Here is a 20,819-nt window from a genome sequence, read left to right as displayed (position 1 = left end):
CAAACAAGAGTTGGTTAGTTACCTAACCATGAGAAAATGGGGCAAGAGATCGTTTGGAGAAAATGTAGGAGACTTTGTTTGATGGCATAGATGGGCCTGGAATCATGGAAAATAGTGCTAATTTGTCTGGGGTGTAGGGGTAGTTTTTAAAGAGTAAAGCAAAGATACCCTTGTATTGATATCCCGATAATGACTGTGCTAGTAAGTAAAAGTGGTGAACTGGAACTGAGCTCTGAGCTTTAAATGAAACGGTAAAGAATGTGGGCTAGGAGATATCTGGTCTTTAAAAATATTCTAACCAAGGCTAGTCCTCTTTCTGTAGAAAACAACCCTCTCCTGTGTTGAATGCAAGACTTAAACCTTCATAATCAATTAGATCTCATTATTATCCCCTGGCGAGAGGAAAAGACAATTAGTGCTCCGCAAGCAAGCTTGTGGAATGAAAGCCACACAGGTTACTGCAAATATTCCTCTTTATTATCATAACCCCAAGATGATATATTAGGAGTTATATTTACCTCCAGCGACATGCGACAGTGAATTATGCAGGCAGCTACCGTGCTGGCACAAATCATCTATTAACTTCTAAACACAAGGCTTCGAAGAGTCTGAAAATATCACTGCTCCAAAATCCATTTATACAGTACACATATGACATGAACATCGGGGATAACGAAGAAGACAATGGCGTCACCAAATTATTATCCACACACTTTTAAGTTATGTATGCATACTGTACGCCAATTAGGAAAAGTAATATGGTGTACACTTACATGTGAAGGCACATTTTAAATCAATCACTGTTCTTGGCAATGAAATCTACATGAGGTAGTGTTTTGTACACTCATTTTTTTGGGAGTACTCTCTCTCCTTGGGGAGAGAGCGCCTTAATCAGCATGAGGAGACTTATAGGCCATACATGCTCCTCTGGAATTCTGGGAAGAAAAGGATGCAAATGAGCTCTTCACAAGCTCTGCCTCTAATGCCACCAGATGTAAGGCAGCTATCCTATAAGTCAATGTTCGACCCTTTGAACAGACCTTGAGACATGACTCGGATATTAAAAAGGCCAGCACCTCATCTGGAGACAGCTGTTTTGGGGTAATTGCCCCTCATCACTGCAGAGCAGAGAGTACTGGCTTAGCTGTGCACAGATACATTGACTGGCCAAAAGAGAAAAGGCACAACTTTTTGTGGACTTATGAAAGCAAAACTGTTCTTTTTGGATCTAGTGGCCTCAGAGAGTACATCAGAGCACTGAGCACTAAATTCAAGCCACAGTACACTGTGAAGACAGTAAATGATGGTGCAAAAATCATGACATGGGGATGCTTCCCATACCATGGTATGGGTCTATTTATTGAATATGAGGGATCATGGATCAATTTGAATATGTCAAAATACTGTTCAATGCCGAAGAAGGAATGCCCAAGAAATGGTTGTTTTAACACGACAATGACCCAAAACACACCAGTAAGCGAACAACATCTTGGTTAGAGACAAACAGGATTAAGGTAATGGAGTGGCCAGCCCAATCCCCTGACCTCAGTCCCATAGAGAACTTGTGGGGTGACATCAAAAATGTGGTTTATGAGGCAAACCCCAAAAATGCAGAACTGTCGAATGACTGGAAAACTCTTCAGAGGTGCCAGAAGTTGGTTGACTCCATGAAACACAAATGTCAAGCAGTTCTGAGAAACAATGGCTATGCCACTAAATAACAGTTCAGTCAGTGATTCAAAGAAAAGTGAAATCTCACACTTTTTTTTCAGTTTATACGTTACATTTTATATACAAAAATGTTGTGGCGCTACAATTTTTTTTGAACAGCCTAATATACTGTTTTCTTTACTTTCTGTAAAGGGTTAGCACAAACTGGATACATTGTTGTATTGCTTTGATTAGGAATTGAATGTGTAGCATTTCCAGTGCATTTTCAATTATGGAAATAAAAGTTATTATAATGATTGAGCTTTATTTGCTTTGCGATTTTTTTTTTTTTAACACTATGTCAACCATAATAAAACAATATTGTGCATTGTACACATATTTTGAATACCCTATTGAAAGGGCACTAAATTAAGCTCATTAGTACAGTGCAGTGGACCTGTCAAAATTATTTAGAAAAGGTTTATTATGCTAAAAAAAACAAAAAACAACAACCTTTCTTCACCGATACCGCATCACTAATGCTCTGCTCCCTGGTGCCCCGCAACACACAGTATATGATGGGATAGCAGGGGATCGCTAATGTGCACACAGGCCCTGTGATCAATCAATGTGACTTCACTGGTTTATGTAGAGCAGCGGCCCCTTCAAACAGCTGATCAGCTGGAGTACTGAAAATTGGACGCTAGCTGATCTGATATTGATTACCAATACTGAGGATAGGATCCGAGCAAAAAATTACACAGTGCATTGTTTTTGTACCCCTGTAGATATTAGCCCAGCAGAGGCAGACTTACCAGAGTAACAGGACAGATAAGGAAACACAAGTAGTGGTTCCATTATGTTTTCTATGCCTTTATAAAGCGTACATCAGCTTAAAGAGCCTCTGTCAGCATGATCAACCCTTTTAAACCAGAAAAGCTGCATGGAAGGGTTGCTCATGCTGACTAAAATGATACCTTGTTTTTTTTTTTACGATGCTCTATCACAGAGAAAACTGCATTTTATTAATATGCTAATTAGTTAATTGAAGCACTAAGGGGCCAGCAAGAGCCACTGGAGCACCAGTTTGAGAACACCCCTGCAGCCTTAGTCACTACCCCTTTCACTTACTGGTGCTCCATAGGCTCTGACTGGTTTCTCAGTGCTCCAAGTAGCTATTTAGCATATTTATAAAATTGCTGTTTTCTCTGGAATGGTAAATTGTACAGACATAAACAAGCTATCATTTTACTCTACATGATCAACCCTACCATGCAGTGTGTCTGGTTCAAAAGAGTTGATCATGCTGACAGATGCCCTTTAAAGTGAAAATGCTTGAACTGGGAATAACCTATGCCTTTGTAAGTATTCCACATGAATCAGTAACCAGTTCGTGCAGATTATGGTTTCTCCCTAAACAGAAGCAAGGTCTACGGTATATTTCAGTGAATCGGCTGTAACATTATCAAAAAGGAAAAAATATCATCTATGCCTCGCACTATATGAAATCCAGGGACCTTGGCATATACCGTAAATGGTGGCTCCTTAGTAGAATCTGATAATATGAGAAATCTTTACAAAGCTGTAGATTATGATGCAGGCCTGCTATAAGAATGCGTCTCAGCCAGTGTCGTTTTGGGATGCCTAGGGTCCGCCAGTAAAATTCATTATGGGAGCCCACTGTATAACTACATACAAATGCTACTTGCTCAAACAGCGGCAGAGAGCTGCAAGACACTCAAGATGACTTTGAGAAGGCAGGTCCCTGGGGAAAGAGGGTACTTTGTGGCCTATCTCAGTACCTACAAGTCATCTCAGCCACCTGATGTGTCTAGAATAATAAACTGGTTAGTTTCTTAAATATTATTTTTTATACAAATGCCTAGGCCGGTTGAGATGTTGTAGACTGCCTCTCTGTATGTAGTACAGTCAGTCTGGTGTGCCATGTGCCATTTATGTAAGGTGTAAAGGACTGGTGGCCCACCACGCTCAGAGACCCACAGGTGGATACCCCTGTGGGCCAGACAGAGCCTTGTCTTAGCAGCATATAAAGGAGCCATCATTATACTGATATCTGCAATATTACATCAGTTACAAAAGATAAATGACAAATAATTAACTTAAGTTCTGGTAAATTATTTTTTATGGCTTGTTTGTATGAACTTTGCCATGCAGACCCTAAATATGTCTCAAGGCTGTATTACACAGCCCGAATCTGTAGCCGATTTTTGGGTAAGAAGCGTTCCTTCCTGGCAATCGCCTACTCATTAATAGAGGAGACCGCTACTATTACATGCAGGGATCTCCTCCACAGAATGGGGAGGAGCGATGGGCATGCCATCGCTTGTGCCCATGCTGTCTAGTTATTTGCCAGCTGCAGATCGTGATTAAACAGCACGATCTTCCGCCAGAAAATCATGATCTTTCAGCATGCTGAAAGATCATGATCGCCTAATGAACCAGCGTTTGCTCGTTTATCTGGTAATCGGCAGCTGTATTAGAATGCAAGATGATCGCTAATGAGCATTACTACAAGCACTCATTAGCGATTATCTGGCAGAACATCTGTTAATGTAATACAGGCTTTACTCTTAATTGCTTTGTAACTTTTTGTACTGAATTTTTATTAACACACAAGGCTTTTAAAGAACTTAAAGTCTTATAATCAATACTTTTTAAATACCTTGATATGCTGTTTACAACCAGCTCCTAGTTTCAGGCTTTTCTTATGTGGGTGTGCCTTTCCCAGTAAGATATGTTGGATCTGTGTGCCCTGGATGCTGCTGCCTTCTCTTTTCAACTGTCTTGCGAATGCTTTTCTTCCTATATACAGGCTGTGTGAGATGCCCTCCTTGGTTTCTCTCACCCCTCTCCACACACATCTTTTGTGTACAACCTCTTCCCTGTCTGTGCTGTCTTCAACACTGAGAGAAGGAAGTGGGACTTTTCTGAGAGCAGCATAAAATATTGACAGGCACACCAATTCCAGCATTGTCTGTAGGCAGCTATAATTTAGTTTCTGAGAAATGTAGTGGGTAACCCCACCTCCCTGCTTACGATTGAAAGCTTGAATAGGCAGTTGTATTAGTAAAATGCGGGTGATATCTATATATTCCACATCCGCAGTTTGAGGACCGCAAAATACATACAGTCGTGTGGATGAGCCCTAAAAGGAGATTTTTAAATGAGACTGCAAGTTTGCTTCATTTCCTTGTTTAAATGCATTCAGTCATTAAAAAAAATGGCTGTGAATGTGGACAAAGGCTTTATTAATACATAGGGTATGTTAATAGAGCTCTAGATGTCCTCTAAATAAACTATAATACCAGATTAAAGGCAATTAGTAAAAATAAAAAATAAATATTGTTGCAAGAAAAATTAAGTGAACCCTTTGGAATTTTCTGGATTTCTGCAGGTAGGGGCCAAAATACCTACTCAACGTTGCGGCTACAGGCTACAGGAAACATTTGGTGGAGGTGATTTCTAGTAAAGAGGGATCTCTCTGTACTGTGGCTATTTACTCAATGTGTTCAAGAAAAGACCATTTGCGTGCTGTTAGTTTAGTTTAGATGCTGTTTATCATTTTGGCTTAGAAAACAAATCATCTCACTGCCTGAAGTACGGGTAAAATAAAACAAAAAAATAACTTTATTCATATATTTCAAGGTAAAGGGCAAATCTTTCTCATCTTTGTTAAGAGACTTTGTGGTGTGAAGCAAATAGTGGCCCGCTATATTACATTGTTAGTCCCTTCACATAAGGGGCCTACGGTATCTAAGAGTGTAATATAGCGGGCCACTATTTGATTCACCCCGCTTCACACCAAATCCCACAATTTTCCTGTCTCTTAACAAAGATGAGAAAGATTTGCCCTTTTTTACCTTGAAATATATGAATAAAGTAATTTTTTTTATTTTTTTGTTTTATTTTAAAGGGAACCTGTCACCTGAATTTTGGGTATAGAGCTGAGGACATGGGTTGCTAGATGGCCGCTAGCACATCCGCAATACCCAGTCCTCATAGCTTTGTGTGCTTTTATTGTGTAAAAAAAAAACATTGATACATATGCAAATGAACCTGAGATGAGTCATGCCTCATCTCACATACAGGACTCATCTCAGGTTAATTTGCATATGTATCAAATAGTTTTTTTACACAATAAAAGCACACAGAGCTATGGGGACTGGGTATTGCGGATGTGCTAGCGGCCATCTAGCAACCCATGTCCTCAGCTCTATACACAAAATACAGATAACAGGTTCCCTTTAACCGTCCTTCAGGCAGTGACATAATAATTTAGGCACAGTAAACAATTTATGTATCTATCCGTGAGCTTCAGAAAACAGACAGTTTATTAGGAATTAATGGAGAAATTCAGATGGTTCCAAGGCTTCCACTTACTTTTTCATTTAAAGGTTATATAGAAGCACTGTACATGTGGAGCTCTGTAAAATGAAAGGTGGAATCTGATTGATTGCTACTGCTTTACACCCGTTTTAATAAAGAATTGTTTTTAAAGTATCCTAGGTGGTGTATTACACTGCCTAATTTTCAGGTAGCATAAGCGCCGATGGATGGTAACACAGTCATTGTGCTGATTACACAGGCCGATGCACACCGATTGTGGTAGAGATGATTTCTACCACAGTCTTTCCGTCCTCATTCAATTCTGTTGATTATCTGCAGCACATCTCTGACGACTTAGAGAGATAGTGCTGCTAATTATCGGGCATTTTTCATACTTATCGGCTTGATTATAGCAGCAAATTATCGGGAACAAACGTCCCTATGAATGCTTGCTCACAACAATAATTGGGCCGAAAATTGAGTGGTCTAATAGGGGCTAAGGCTTCTGCATTCAGAGCAGGCTCAAGTCGTAATTGGTCTTTGGTCCCCAAAGCCAAATAGCAGCATGATTTCTCACTGAACTCGACATATGATTAGGGAATGAAATAAAATTTTATATGCAACTTGTGTATTGAAAGAACACAAACCACATGAAAGAATGGATGGCAGCGCTATAGACACAGACAAAAACATAGCAGAAGAGGGGGCGTGGCTTGCTCATGGCTGAGTGAGACGTGTGTCGCTGCAGCTCTCCCGCCATTCCAGCTTATTCAGCTATTTCCACGCTATAAAATCTGCTTTCACCTGACTGACATGGGCAGGAAAACAGCCAAGAACGCTGCGGACACCGATCAGCAGGGTGACGGAGCCGGCATTCAGAAATTCTTCGGTTCCCAGCCGAGCACAACGGGACAGCAGGGAGCCCTCAAGATGGCCGCCGGCACCTCCACGCCGCTTCCAGATCGCGCCCCCTCAGATACTGGCTCCAGGAGTCCCTCCTCGTGCACCTCCGATATCGGATGGGACCTACAAGCACAACTGAGAGCCTTACCTACAAAGGAGGACTTGAAACACTCGGTCTCCCGCCTCGAGCAGACCTACAGATCAGAGATGGAGGTACTGAAGGGGGAGATTGTTCACTTGGGTCACCGGGTGGAGGCCGTCTTTGAGCACCTTGCAGACCATCAGCCAGTGCTTTCTGCTCATTCCACGCAGATCTCCCAGATCTTATCCCATATTGACGACATTGATAATCGTCACCGGAGAAATAACCTCCGGATAAGGGGGCTGCCAGAATCCGTTATGCCGGCTGACTTAGAAGCCTCTGTTCAGGCGTTATTCAGCTCTTTGCTAAAGGGCTCTAACGATTCACCCATAGAGCTGGACCGGGTCCATAGGGCCCTAGGGCCTAAATCAGCAGACCCCAACAGACCGCGGGACATTGTATGCAGAGTGCATTTTTTCAGAATCAAGGAGGACATTATGAGGGCCGCGCGGCAGTCCGAGGACTTGTCCTACCAAGGGGCCCAAATTCAGATCCTGCCTGACCTATCTAGGAGGACACTGCAATTACGAAGAGCGGTTCGCCCTATTCTTACCCTGCTGAGAGAGAAGGACATCATATATCGCTGGGGCTTTCCGTTTCAGCTACATGCCAGGAAAGACGGCAAGATGGCGACGTTCCGAGACCTGGAGGATCTCCCTAAGTTCCTTGAGACTTTCTCGTTGCCCAAGGTTTCCCTCCCAGACTGGCCAGTGTTGCCATCCCCTGCACAGCTGCCAGACAGAGCTCGGCGGACACAAGTATCTCCGCGGTCAGCGAAGTCAAAGAACACGCCGTGATACCCGCGTTTACTTTTCTTATGTTGGACTATCCTTTGCACCCGTTCTATACTCCTCAGGGTCCTCGGATTTAGTTTTTCTGCACATTGTTTCAGTTAGTCTAATCTGTCTGTTTTCAGCCCTCATTTACACTCCCCTGTGAGTGTTACCTGCAGTTTTGTTAAGTCTGGCTGTGTCCTGGCTCCCATTTTGGGGCTAGTGCATGGGCAGTAACATGTTTACTAAATAGCTTATACCTGTTATACCTTCATTTTGAATGGCGGGAGGATGCTTGATCGCCCTGAGCTTCCACCACTCCTACCCGTCTAGTTTGTGTGGCGGAGACCTCCCTGAGATGCCGAATCCTCAGGCTGAGTGCCACCAGTTTTTGCCTTGCATACTAATTGTGAGTCTTTGTCTTGCTTACCCTGTCTTGTTCTCTCTCCCCTGCTGTTTTCTCCTTCCCCTTTCTTCCCTGATATGGATGTACTTATATTCCTCAATCCTACCTCCCTAGATGGCGTCTGTTAAGTTCAGTTCCTATAATGTGAACGGATTTAATGAACCCGCTAAGCGCAATCAAATATTGTATAGTATGCATAAGCAAAAGGTCTCGATAGCTCTTTTGCAGGAGACTCACTTTAAGACTGGACATGTGCCCTCCTGCAAAAGTAGATATTTCACGACCTGGTCGCACTGTACTCACTCAGAGTCCAAATCTCGGGGTGTGTCCATTGCCATCCATAAATCAGTACCCTGTGAAATTTTGGATACAGTCTCTGATGTTTCTGGTCGTTTCCTCTTCATTAAGGTTTCCCTATCGTCTAGACTCCTAATAATTGCTAATGTTTACTTTCCTAATGCAGGGCACTCTCGTTTTGCCTCCAAGATGTTTTCCACCTTGATTGACTTTGCGGATGGGCTGCCGATCGTCCTAGGAGAAGATATTAACTTTCCCTTAGACGTGTCCCTGGATGCCTCCTCTGGTATGTCCTCTATCTCCCCTGGGGTGGCCCGTGGCTTTAAGAGACATCTTAGATCCCTTAAACTCATAGATGCATGGCGCATTTTATTCCCTACCACAAAAGATTACACGTTTTTTTCAGCATCTCAACACATATCACCGCCTGGACTATATATTTATCTCCTACTCCTTACTTGATTCCCGCCCAGGGATTGAACCTGTGTTATTTTCTGACCACTCCTTGACATGGGTGGCCCTTGACATTGGTGACCCCTCCCGGTCTTTCTGTTCCTGGAAACTCAATGACAATATACTCAGAGATCCTGTCTGTGCTGCTGACATACGTTCTGCCCTTACTGACTTTGCCTTAAACCATGAATCTGACCCTTCCAGCCCGACTATTAAATGGGAAGCCCTGAAGTGTGTGGTTAGAGGCAGATTTATCCTACACGCTTCCAGACTTAAGAGAATTAGGGCTGGGGAGGTTAAATCGTTATTGGTGAAACTAGCGGAGCTGGAGCAGAAACATAAGGGGTCACTCTCAAATGAGGCTTTCCAGGAGCTCTGTGAGACTCGCACAGCTCTCAGGAAAATAATTGACCAAAAGTACCTGGGCGCTAGGGACAGGCTACAGAAACTCTTCTATGGTCATGGTGATAAAAGTGGCAGACTGCTAGCGAGAATGCTGCGGCCCAAATCGAACGCCTCATATATCCCCTCCCTAAATCGTAGGATAGGAGGGCGAATACATGCGACAGGGGACATTCTACAAGAATTTCGCTCCTATTATGAGGAATTATATAACATTAGAGGGAAGTTCGCGGACTTACCCATTGAAGCTAAAACTAAAAAGATCAGGGAGTATATGTCCGGCCTGCTTGGCCCTAAACTATCCGCTGAACAGAGGGAAGAATTAGAAGGTGAGATAACGGAATCGGAGGTGCATAAAACAATTAAGGGTTTGACAGTCGGTAAAAGGCCAGGACCAGACGGCTTCACGCCTCGCTTTTACAAAAGCTTTCATCCCCCTTCGCTAGAATGTGCAATTCCTTGTCGGATGGTTCGTCTTTCCCTCCCCAGGCTTTGATGGCCCACATCTGTGTTACGGTATTCCGAAACCGGGGAAAGACCCGCTAGCATGTAGCAACTATCGTACTATTTCTCTGATCAATGTAGACGTGAAGATCTATGCAAAAATTTTAGCTGATCGAATGAAACCGTTTATACCATCTTTGATCCATGTAGATCAAGCGGGCTTTGTCCCGGGGAGGGAAACGCGTGACAATACCATCCGTACCATGGTCATTATTGACCATGCTAGCAAAAGGGGATCTCCTCTGTGTCTTGTCGATCGACGCAGAAAAGGCGTTCGATCGGGTGGATTGGTCTTTTCTGTCTGAATCCCTAAAAGCGTTCGGTTTCGGCCCTGGCATGATAGATAGAATTTTGGCATTATACCATGACCCTAGCGCCCAGGTCCGAGTCAACGGATCTTTATCAACCCCATTCCGTATCCATAATGGCACCAGACAAGGGTGTCCACTTTCCCCTTTGTTATACATTATGGTTATGGAATTTCTAGCAAGAGCTCTAAGGGCCAATGAATCCATCAAGGGCCTAAGTATGGGTGAATTGGAGTCAAAGATAGCCATCTATGCAGATGACCTCCTTATATATTGCACTGATCCGCTGGTCAGCTTCCCTAACATTCTGAAGGAATTCTCGTCCTTTGGTGACCTCAGCAACTTTAAAGTGAACCTCCACAAATCTGAGGTCCTTAATGTTACTTTGCCCCAGAGTTTGGCCAAAAGTTTACAGTCCTCTTTTCCCTTCCGTTGGGCTCACGGCCACATAGCTTATTTAGGCACGGCCATCCCCCCTGACCTAGCTGGTCTCTTCTCCCTGAATTTCACCCCTCTTATAGAGGATGTTCGGAAGGATCTGAGGGCCTGGAGGGGGCTGCTACTGTCTTGGTTCGGTAGGATTCACACACTTAAAATGAATATTCTCCCTCGTATCTTATACCTTTTTCGCACCATCCCCATACCCCTCCCGAACACCTTCTTTAGGACCCTGAGGTCTATGTTCCTTAAATTTATCTGGGCTAGATCCTCCCCTAGACTGGGGATGAGATTTTTAGTACGTAGTAGGCCAAGGGGAGGCGCGGGGGTCCCGGATTTATCTAACTACCATAAAGCGTCAATCCTTTCATACATATTTGATTGGTTCCACAATGGGCAATCTAAAAGATGGGTCCAGTTTGAGAAACGTGTGGTGGGGTACCCAACCCAAAATATACTCTGGATCTCTAAATCCAAGAGACCCTCGCGGCTCCCCCTACTGACCTCGGGCATCTTGAAAATCTGGGATAGAATAGCACTACCATTAGGTCTCACTCAGTCCCCCAGCCCTATGACCCCCCCTTCTTAATAATCCTGACTTTCCTTTGGGAATGGGTCGTACATCATTTCTGGGTTTGGCCCTCACAGATAATCCTACTGTATCTACGGTCCTTGCGAGGGGCTCCCTTCAGCCACTCTCCTCTTTCCCGGGGGGGACATCTAAAGGGACATGGTTTAAGTACATTAGCTTAAGAGACTTCCTGTCCTCCTTAGGCCCCATTAACACTCTATCTAGAGACCTCACCCCATTTGAGGCGTTGTGTACCCAAACTCCCCCCCCCCCCCCACACATTTAGTGTCTCTGGTCTACGGGCTACTCCAGAGAAAGGATGACTCCATCTCCGACTACCCTTTGTAAAGGTTTGGGAAAGAGAATTGGGGAAATCTTTTCCTTCTGACCTATGGGAGAAGGCATTCGAGTTATCTCATAAGTCTTCTATAAGCTGTGGACTCCAGGAGAAGAATTTTAAGATTATGTCCAGGTGGTACAGGACCCCGGTCCTTCTGCATTCTTTCTTTCCTTCCTGCCCTAGCTCTTGCTGGAGATGTGGTCGCGAGGAGGGCAACATGTCCCATATTTGGTGGTCCTGCAGCAAAATCACTCCTTTTTGGGAAGCTATTAATGATCTGTATGACATGGTTAGCGGTAGCTCCTCCAGATGGACCCCTGAGGGCGCTTTGCTTTCCATGTTTCCTAGCTCAATCTCCACATTGAAAAAGGGTCTCCTGAGATTCTTTGTTCAAGCAGCACGCCTGGTTATTCCTAGATTCTGGAAATCCACTTCCGCCCCTCTCCCTAGGGACTGGCTTATCACTTTTGAAAAAATCTTCAGAATGGAGGAGCTCTGGGCGGAGGACATGGGTAACTCCACTAAGTTTTAAAAAATTTGGACTCCTTGGGTCCTGTTCAAGGGTTCTCCTGATTTTAACACGTGGCTAAATAGAGATGTCGCCAGTCCCTAGAGAATACACCTTCCATGCAGAATTCATTTTCTTTACCTGCACCATTAGCAGCGCCTATACTAGAGAGTATTCCACTTACGGTCCGTGAAACTTAGGATTTGCTCCGCATTGTTCTTTAAACCTCTACTGGTTCTATCAGGGTATCCCCCCCCCCCCCCCCCCCTTTTTCCCTCCTTTCCGTCTGTGGTCTTGTCCTTGTATGTTTCTTTTGTTGTGTAGTATAAGTTAGAGCTTTCTATCTATATATTCACCCGTAACTGGGATTTTGTGATACCTTTTCAATGGAAGCTGGCTTCCCGAGTTATATTCTGGTATCCATTTTTCTACAATATATCTGCGTACATTTAATATGATTGTCTGAATGTATACAACTACTGTACACAGCCTCGATTTGTAATCGGGCTGTTTTCATTGTACTGCTACTATATTGGCTCTTCTATTAAAAGAATTTGAACAACAAAAACATAGCAGAAGATACCCTGTAATGAAAAAGTAAGCTCTCTATGGTAAAGCCACTGATGTCTGCTAAATCACCTAGGGCAATATGAAATGGTACATGCTGTTCTTAGGTTGTTGCATCCTTAAAAATCGTCTGAATGTGCTTCTAAGGGAAAAACGGCAGTCGTGGAGTATGACCCCTGCGAGATGGGTTTGATTGGTATAATAAATATTGTAGACACTAAAAAACACAAGTAATGCTCTTTTTGCAATAACAATATTTGCTATGGGCTTATCAAACAAACATTCATGTAATTGTTAAATCTAGCTTCTCTTTTACATAACAAAAATAAATTTAGACGTACAGAGCATCTAATTAATGAAGTGAGCCTCCTACATCTGATTATTTAACACAACACTAACGGGCTATAGCTCTCAAGTGTCCTATTCATTCTACAGTATATGCCTTATGCACATACTGGTCACACAGCATTACCCAAAGCGCCTATATTAAGCCATGGACTCATACCGTACATTCACATGCCTCTGATTTCACATGATTTACACATACGCAATGCTAGCAATATGATACAGCGCCTCATGAAGGCACCACACGGCATAACAATGACCCATTTTGCACTGACCCATTTTGCACCTCTGTATGGATCCATGTGCACAGCATAGGATGTGCTCTGCACTAACAAGTTATGATATGCTTTCTAGATAATGCACTTATTCACAAAATAAATTCTAATTTTCCAGAATAAATGCTCAAATATACATTTGCTCTGTGCGCTGCATAAACACCAGGAAATCCAAACTCCTTAGTTTTCTAACGTGTCTTACTTTTAGAAGCGTCGGTGGATCCACTGCTATTGCAGGGCTTTATAAACACCAGTGTCTAAAAAATGTGCCTCTATATTTTTATGTTGCAGTATTTTCTCCGGCCAAAATATCGGAACACTTGACGGAATGCAGGATCCGGCATTAATTTCTATTAAAATGCATTAATGCAATTGCCTCAAGTGTGAATAAACACTGACCTGATGTTTTAAAGAGGACCTTTCACTACTGTACAAACTAAAAACTAACTATATCAGTGGGCAGAGCGGCACCCAGGGGTCCCCCTGCACTTACTAGTATGTCTGGGCGCCGCTCCGTTCGCCCGGTATAGGCTCTGGTGTCTGCGCTCCCTCTGACTGATTTTTGTATGAGGCGTGTCCCTTGCTGCAGCGCTGGCCAATCGCAGCGCACAGCTCATAGCCTGGCTATGAGCTGTGCGCTGCGATTGGCCAGCGCTGCAGCAAGGGACACGCCTCATACAAGAAATCAGTCAGAGGGAGCGCAGACACCGGAGCCTATACCGGGCGAACGGAGCGGCGCCCAGACATACTAGTAAGTGCAGGGGGACCCCTGGGTGCCGCTCTGCCCACTGATATAGTTAGTTTTTAGTTTGTACAGTAGTGAAAGGTCCTCTTTAAGTTAAGAACTTGTATTTTGCCTCTGTATATATATATATATATATATATATATATATATATATATATATATATATATATATATATACACACATATACACACACACACACACACAGTTGCAAGAAAAAGTATGTGAACCCTTTGGAATTATATGGATTTCTGCACAAATTGGTCATAAAATGTGATCTGATCTTCATCTAAGTCACAACAATAGACAATCACAGTCTGCTTAAAGAGGACCTTTCACTAGAATAAAACATCTAACTATACAGACATGGAGAGCGGTGCCCAGGGATCCCCCTGCACTTACTGTTATCCCCGGGCGCCGCTCCATTCTCCCGTTATAGCCTCCGGTATCTTCATAGTTAGGCTCCACCCAGGGGAACCTGCCGGGGTCTCATTCTCCCATGGTGTAGCGCTGGCCAATCGCAGCGCTCAGCTCATAGCCTGAGAGAAAAAAAAGCCTCTCAGGCTATGAGCTGAGCGCTGCGATTGGCCAGCGCTACAGCATGGGAGAATGAGACGCCGGCAGGTTCTCCTGGGTGGAGCCTAACTATGAAGATACCGGAGGCTATAACGGGAGAACGGAGCGGCGCCCAGGTATAACAGTAAGTGCAGGGGGATCACTATTCTTGGGATGTCTGGTGTGAATCGCTTTCTTGAGTTGAGGTCAGGACTCTGACTGGGCCACTCCAGAAGGAGTATTTTCTTCTGTTTAAGCCATTCTGTTGTTGATTTACTTCTATGCTTTGGGTCCTTGTCCTGTTGCAACACCCATCTTCTGTTGAGCTTCAGCTGGTGGACAGATGGCCTTAAGTTCTCCTGCAAAATGTCTTGATAAACTTGGGTATTCATTTTTCCTTCGATGATAGCAATCCGTCCAGGCCCTGATGCAGCAAAGCAGCCCTAAACCATGATGCCCCCACTACCATACTTCACAGTTGGGATGAGGTTTTGATGTTGGTGTGCTGTGCCTCTTTTCCTCCACACATAGTGTTGTGTGTTTCTTCCAAACAACTCAACTTTGGTTTCATCTGTCCACAGAATATTTTGCCAGTACTGCTGTGGAACATCCAGGTGCTCTTGTGCAAACTGTAAATGTGCAGCAATGTTTTGTTTGGACAACAGTGGCTTACTCTGTGGTATACTCCCATGAAATCCATTCTTGTTTAGTGTTTTACGTATCGTAGATTCGCTAACAGGGATGTTAGCATATGCCAGAGACTTGTGTAAGTCTTTAGCTGACACTCTAGGATTCTTCTTCACCTCATTGAGCAGTCTGCGCTGTGCTCTTGCAGTCCTCTTTACAGGACGGCCACTCCTAGGGAGAGTAGCAGCAGTGCTGAACTTTCTCCATTTATAGACAATTTGTCTTACCGTGGACTGATGAACAGCAAGGCTTTTGGAGATACTTTTATAACCCTTTCCAGCTTTATGCAAGTCAACAATTCTTAATCGTAGGTCTTCTGAGAGCTATTTTGTGCGAGGCATCATTCACATCAGGCAATGCTTCTTGTGAAAAGCAAACCCAGAACTGGTGTGTGTTTTTTATAGGGCAGTGCAGCTGTAACCAACACCTCCAATCTCAACTCATTGATTGGACTCCAGTTGGCCGACACCTCACTCCAATTAGCTCTTGGAGATGTTATTAGTCTAGGGGTTCACATACTTTTTCCACCTGCACTGTGAATGTTTACATGGTGTGTTCAATAAAAACATGGTAACATTTAAATATTTGTGTAATTAGTTTAAGCAGACTGTGATTGTCTATTGTTGTGACTTAGATGAAGATCAGATCAGATCACATTTTATGACCAATTTGTGCAGAAATCCATATAATTCCAAAGGGTTCACATACTTTTTCTTGCAACTGTATAAAGAAGGACGTATATATATATGTGTGTGTGTATGTATGTATGTTCCGCGATCACTCAAAAACGCAACCATCGATTTCAACGAAACTTGGTACACATATCCCTTGATACCTGGAAAGAAATCTTGTGGGGGTCATACGCCACTACACAGCAGCTGCATGGAGTTTGTATGCTCCAACTGTTTTTACTACACATATATTGCTCTGTAAGTAAAAAAACTCATTGATCAATTTCTACTAAACTTGGTACACATATCGCTTACTATCTGGGAAAGAATACTGTGGAGGTAACATGCCGGTACAGAATGAGTTTCTGTCTGTAACATTAAATGAAATAGATGAAACATACTTGTGCAAAGGCGGGTCCTTCTGCTAGTAAAGTACAAAGAATCTTGTAAAAATGATTGTGTACATACACAGAGGTAAGAATACAGCATTACCAATCATTTTTATCTATGTTTGCTTTTTGGCTTCTGGGATTTGTCTAGTGCTGACCTAAGATATACACATGTCTGTGTATAATGGGCATTTGTACTGTACATTATACAAGAATCATGCCCCAATATAGCCACATTGCTTCCCTTCAACTTGCTTCCAATCCACCTGTAAAGGTTAAAAGCTATTCCAGTCATTTTGCATAAGGGTACTTTCCCACTAGCGTTATTCTTTTCCGGTATTGAGTTCCGTCCTAGGGGCTCAATACCGGAAAATAACTGATCAGTTTAATCCTAATGCATTCTGAATGGAGAGCATTCCCTTCAGTATGCATCAGTTCAGTCCCTCTTACGGTATTTGGCCGGAGAAAATACTGCAGCACGCTGCAGTATTTTCTCCATACAAATTTCCGGAACACTTGCATCCGCATCCGGATCAGTCTACAAATGTATTCCGTTTGCATACGGATTTCCGGATCCGGCAGGCAGTTCCGGCAACAGAACTGCCTGCTGGATCCTCACAACGCAAGTGTGAAAGTACCCTAACAGGGAAATTTTATGTTATCCGTTATTTAGATTCTCTTCAAGGCTAGACGACAACCTACTGCAATGGCAGCCATTAGTCGTTAACACCCAGCATTTATTACCCAGATAATGCAGAAACAGCTGATTCAAATGTGAAAAGGCATCACAAAAGGGGACAAATAAAGGACAATAAAACATATGTTCCATTATAAACATCATATTACAGATTACAACACCGAGCCATTAAATGGGTAATCACAAAAAGTATTACAGAGTGAATAGAGCATTGCAAATGAAGTATCACTGAGATATACATGCAATAAAAACACATTTTTTTTATATGTACATTACGTTTTCCTCTCTGGTAGCACCCCCTGCTGTTTATCCTTCTGTTCCACATTCCCCTACATCTAGATGTGGACCGACACGCTCAGCAGCCTTCCTGCTTACTTCCCCTCAGTGCTGCATAGTGATCTAACAATAAGGGTAAATGCACATGTTCAAGATTTATGTGCGAGAATCCACATCAATTAGTTTGGATTGAAGCGCGCATTTTCTGCATGCAGATTTTACTCTCCCCATTAAAGTGAATGGAAAAAATCCGGACAGGAAAAATAAAATATATTGACATGCTGCAGATTTTAAAATCTGCAAAGAAAAAAATCTGCATCGTGTACCTGAGAATTTCAAATTCTCCTAGAATACAATGTACATGACCTACGGTGCGGATTTTCCGCACGCAATCCTGATTATGTGCATTTAGCCTGAAGCTGCCCAGACACCGTTAATTCATTTATCCCTACTTCAAAGAGGTATATAGCTACAGGGTTTCACCGGATATTGAAATATTGATACGTCGAGGACCTGCTTGGTTCTATACTAACATTGTCAGTATTTCGATACTAAGCTGAGCTACTGCGCAACTTAGTAGCAGGTCTGACTGACAGAACATGGCGCACACCATAGCCTGATCAGTGGCAGTGGAGTCAGGGGAAAGTGCAGGAACCTAGGAGCTTGTGAGGGTGAGCACACAGTGTGTATATGAAAGGAACGCCCCGCTCTTAGCCAGTCTCTCCTACAGTATAGACATTGCCTATCACCGGCCATGTACCTGGCTCCTGAATGTTGAATAGATAATTAGTAGGGATGAGTGAATCGACTTCGGATGAAACATCGGAAGTCGATTAGCATAAAACTTTGTTCGAATACTGTACGGAGCGAGCGCTCCGTACAGTATTAGAATGTATTGGCTCCTATGAACTGAAGTTATTACTTCGAAGTCTCGTAAGAGACTTTCTGTTAAAAACCTTTTACCGAACTCTGGTTCAGTTCCAAGGTACCCGAAGTCCCGCGCGACTTCAATACATTCTAATACCGTACAGTATTCTAAGTTTTATGCAAATCGACTTCGGATGTTTCATACGAAGTTGATTCGCTCATGTCTAATAATTAGGTGTGAACACTCAGCAATGCTGTCTCACTTGTGCCCTTGTTAATGGCACAGAGCTTCTTTACAAGTATTTCTTGCTGGTTTATGGTCTAGACAGAGGTTTGTGCACATGTTTTGCTATGTCAGTAAGACACATGGAGGCCCCTCCATGATCTCTACAGTGAAGTGGCAGAGCTCCTTCAAGAGCCACCATTAGAGATTTCTTTATAACCAGGCTAAGTTGTCCTGACTTTAAGTAACACATTTTGCAGGTGTTTCATGAATTTTTGAGCCAAAGCCATAAAGCCTTTCCTTATATTTCATATTACTTTTGAATCAACTCTAGGGTTTGGTTAAAAAAATTAAAAAAAAAGCCATAAGGCTACTTTCAGACTAGCGTTCAGAGAGGATCCGTCTGGTGTCTGCACAGACGGATCCGCTCCTATAATGCAGACGTTTGGATCCATTCAGAACGGATCCGTCTGCATTATAGTTTGGAAAAAATTCTAAGTCTGAAAGTTGTTCAGACGGATCCGTCCAGACTTTACATTGAAAGTCAATGGGGGACGGATCCGTTTGAAAATTGAGCCATATGGTGTCAACTTCAAACGGATCCGTCCCCATTGACTTACATTGTAAGTCTGGACGGATCCGTTTGCCTCCGCACGGCCAGGCGGACACCCGAACGCTGCAAGCTGCGTTCAGGTGTCCGCCTGCTGAGCGGAGCGGAGACTGAACGCTGCCAGACTGAGGCATTCTGAGCGGATCCGCGTCCACTCAGAATGCATTGGTAGCTGGACGGATGCGTTCGGGGCCGCTTGTGAGACCCTTCAAACGGAGCTCACAAGCGGAGCCTCGACACTAGTGTGAAAGTAGCCTAAAACTGCATGTGTAAATCAAGCTAAAAGGTATTCTTAGGCTACTTTCAAACTTGCAGTAGACTTAGGCTACTTTCACACCTGCGTTAGGTGCGGATCCGTCTGGTATCTGCACAGACGGTTCCGCACCTATAATGCAAACGCTTGTATCCGTTCAGAACGGATCCGTTTGCATTATTCTTAAAAAAAAAAAAAAAAAAAAAAGGTTTGTCAAAACGGATCCGTCCTGACTTACATTGAAAGTCAATGAGGGACGGATCCGTTTTCAACTGCACCATATTGTGTCAGTGAAAACGGATCCGCCCCCATTGACTTACATTGTAAGTCAGGATGGATCCGTTTGGCTCCGCATCACCAGGCGGACACCAAAACGCTGCAAGAAGCGTTTTGGTGTCCGCATCCAGAGCAGAATGGAGGCGGAACAGAGCCAAACTGATGCATTCTGAACGGATCCTTATCCATTCAGAATGCATTGGGGCTGAACTGATCCGTTTTGAACAGTTTGTGAGACCCCTGAAATAGATCTCACAAACGGAATTCAAAACGCCAGTGTGAAAGTAGCCTTATCCGGCGGGGGAACAGCCTGCTGGATCCGTGCTACCGCAAGTCCACCGTGCTGGTGGAAGTCTGCTCCGGCCCCATTCATTATAATGTGGGCGGGCTGGAGGTCCGGCTGCAGCACGGCAAACATGCTGTGAGGCGGCCAGAATAAAATTACAGCATGCTGCGTTATTTGTCCGGCCGTGTCACGGTCCCTCCCGTGGCAGAGGTTAGAAGATCTGAGAGACTGGCTGCACGTGAGGTTATCTGACAGCCTCTCTGTTTTGCAGTGTTGTTGTTGGTAATGACCACACCTCTCGTCTCAGGTGTAGGCCATTACTGCTCCTATATTTAGACTGGACTCACACTTCTCACTATGCGGTTGATATTCTTTGCCTGGAGTTGGAAGAGCTGGTGTGTTGTCCTCATCCGAGTTCCTGCTCATCCATTTTCTATTGAAGATAAGTGTACTTCTCCTTGTATTTTGTGGTTACCATTTTCTTGTTATTTTCTAGGCCTCAGGGAGACGTTGGTTCGTTCATCTGGGAAGGAACCAATAGTCTCAGACCCTGTCACTACTTCTAGGTCACCAGGGCCTAGGTTTACAGTGTATGAGTATTCCCACCTTCAGGGTCTATTCATACTGACAGGACTCAGGGCTAGGTTTAGGGTTTTCACAGGTGGTGACAGTTTTTCCCCTTTCCTAAGCCTTGAGGCCTAGTTCCTGGTCTTTTTCCCTCTGTCATTCTGGTGTTCCTCCCCTCCCCTTACACCGTGACAGGCCGCCTTTTGGTTTGTTTGCCGTGCTGCGGCCGGACCTGTTGCGCACCAAACAGCTTATGTACTGTATTTCGGGTAGCACATATTCTTACGCATATTCTATAGTCCAGCATGTCTTAGCAATTGGAATCAAATGGTATTATGGCCTTTTTCTTTTTTTATGGATTCTGTCACCAGAGACCTGCTTACCAAACCTTCCTTTCTGTGGTCCGCCTCTCACTCTCCCCTTGGCCACATCAATCAAAGCAGCCAGGGAGGGGCTGGCCACAGAAAGGAGCGGAGCTTGGGTGCAACAA

General features: G+C 43.7%; 1 protein-coding gene across 2 annotated transcripts in view; it reads right to left on the bottom strand.

Moving 5' to 3' along the window:
- Window positions 1-20,819, bottom strand: part of CAMKK1 (calcium/calmodulin dependent protein kinase kinase 1) — a 271,268-nt gene that overhangs the window by 161,373 nt on the left and 89,076 nt on the right. The gene's annotated exons all lie outside the window — the stretch shown is intronic.

Source organism: Bufo bufo, chromosome 3 (genome assembly GCF_905171765.1).
Source record: "Bufo bufo chromosome 3, aBufBuf1.1, whole genome shotgun sequence".
Lineage (NCBI taxonomy): Eukaryota > Metazoa > Chordata > Amphibia > Anura > Bufonidae > Bufo > Bufo bufo.
Note: the sequence above shows the minus strand (reverse complement) of the source record. Positions and strands in the feature narration are given on the sequence as shown.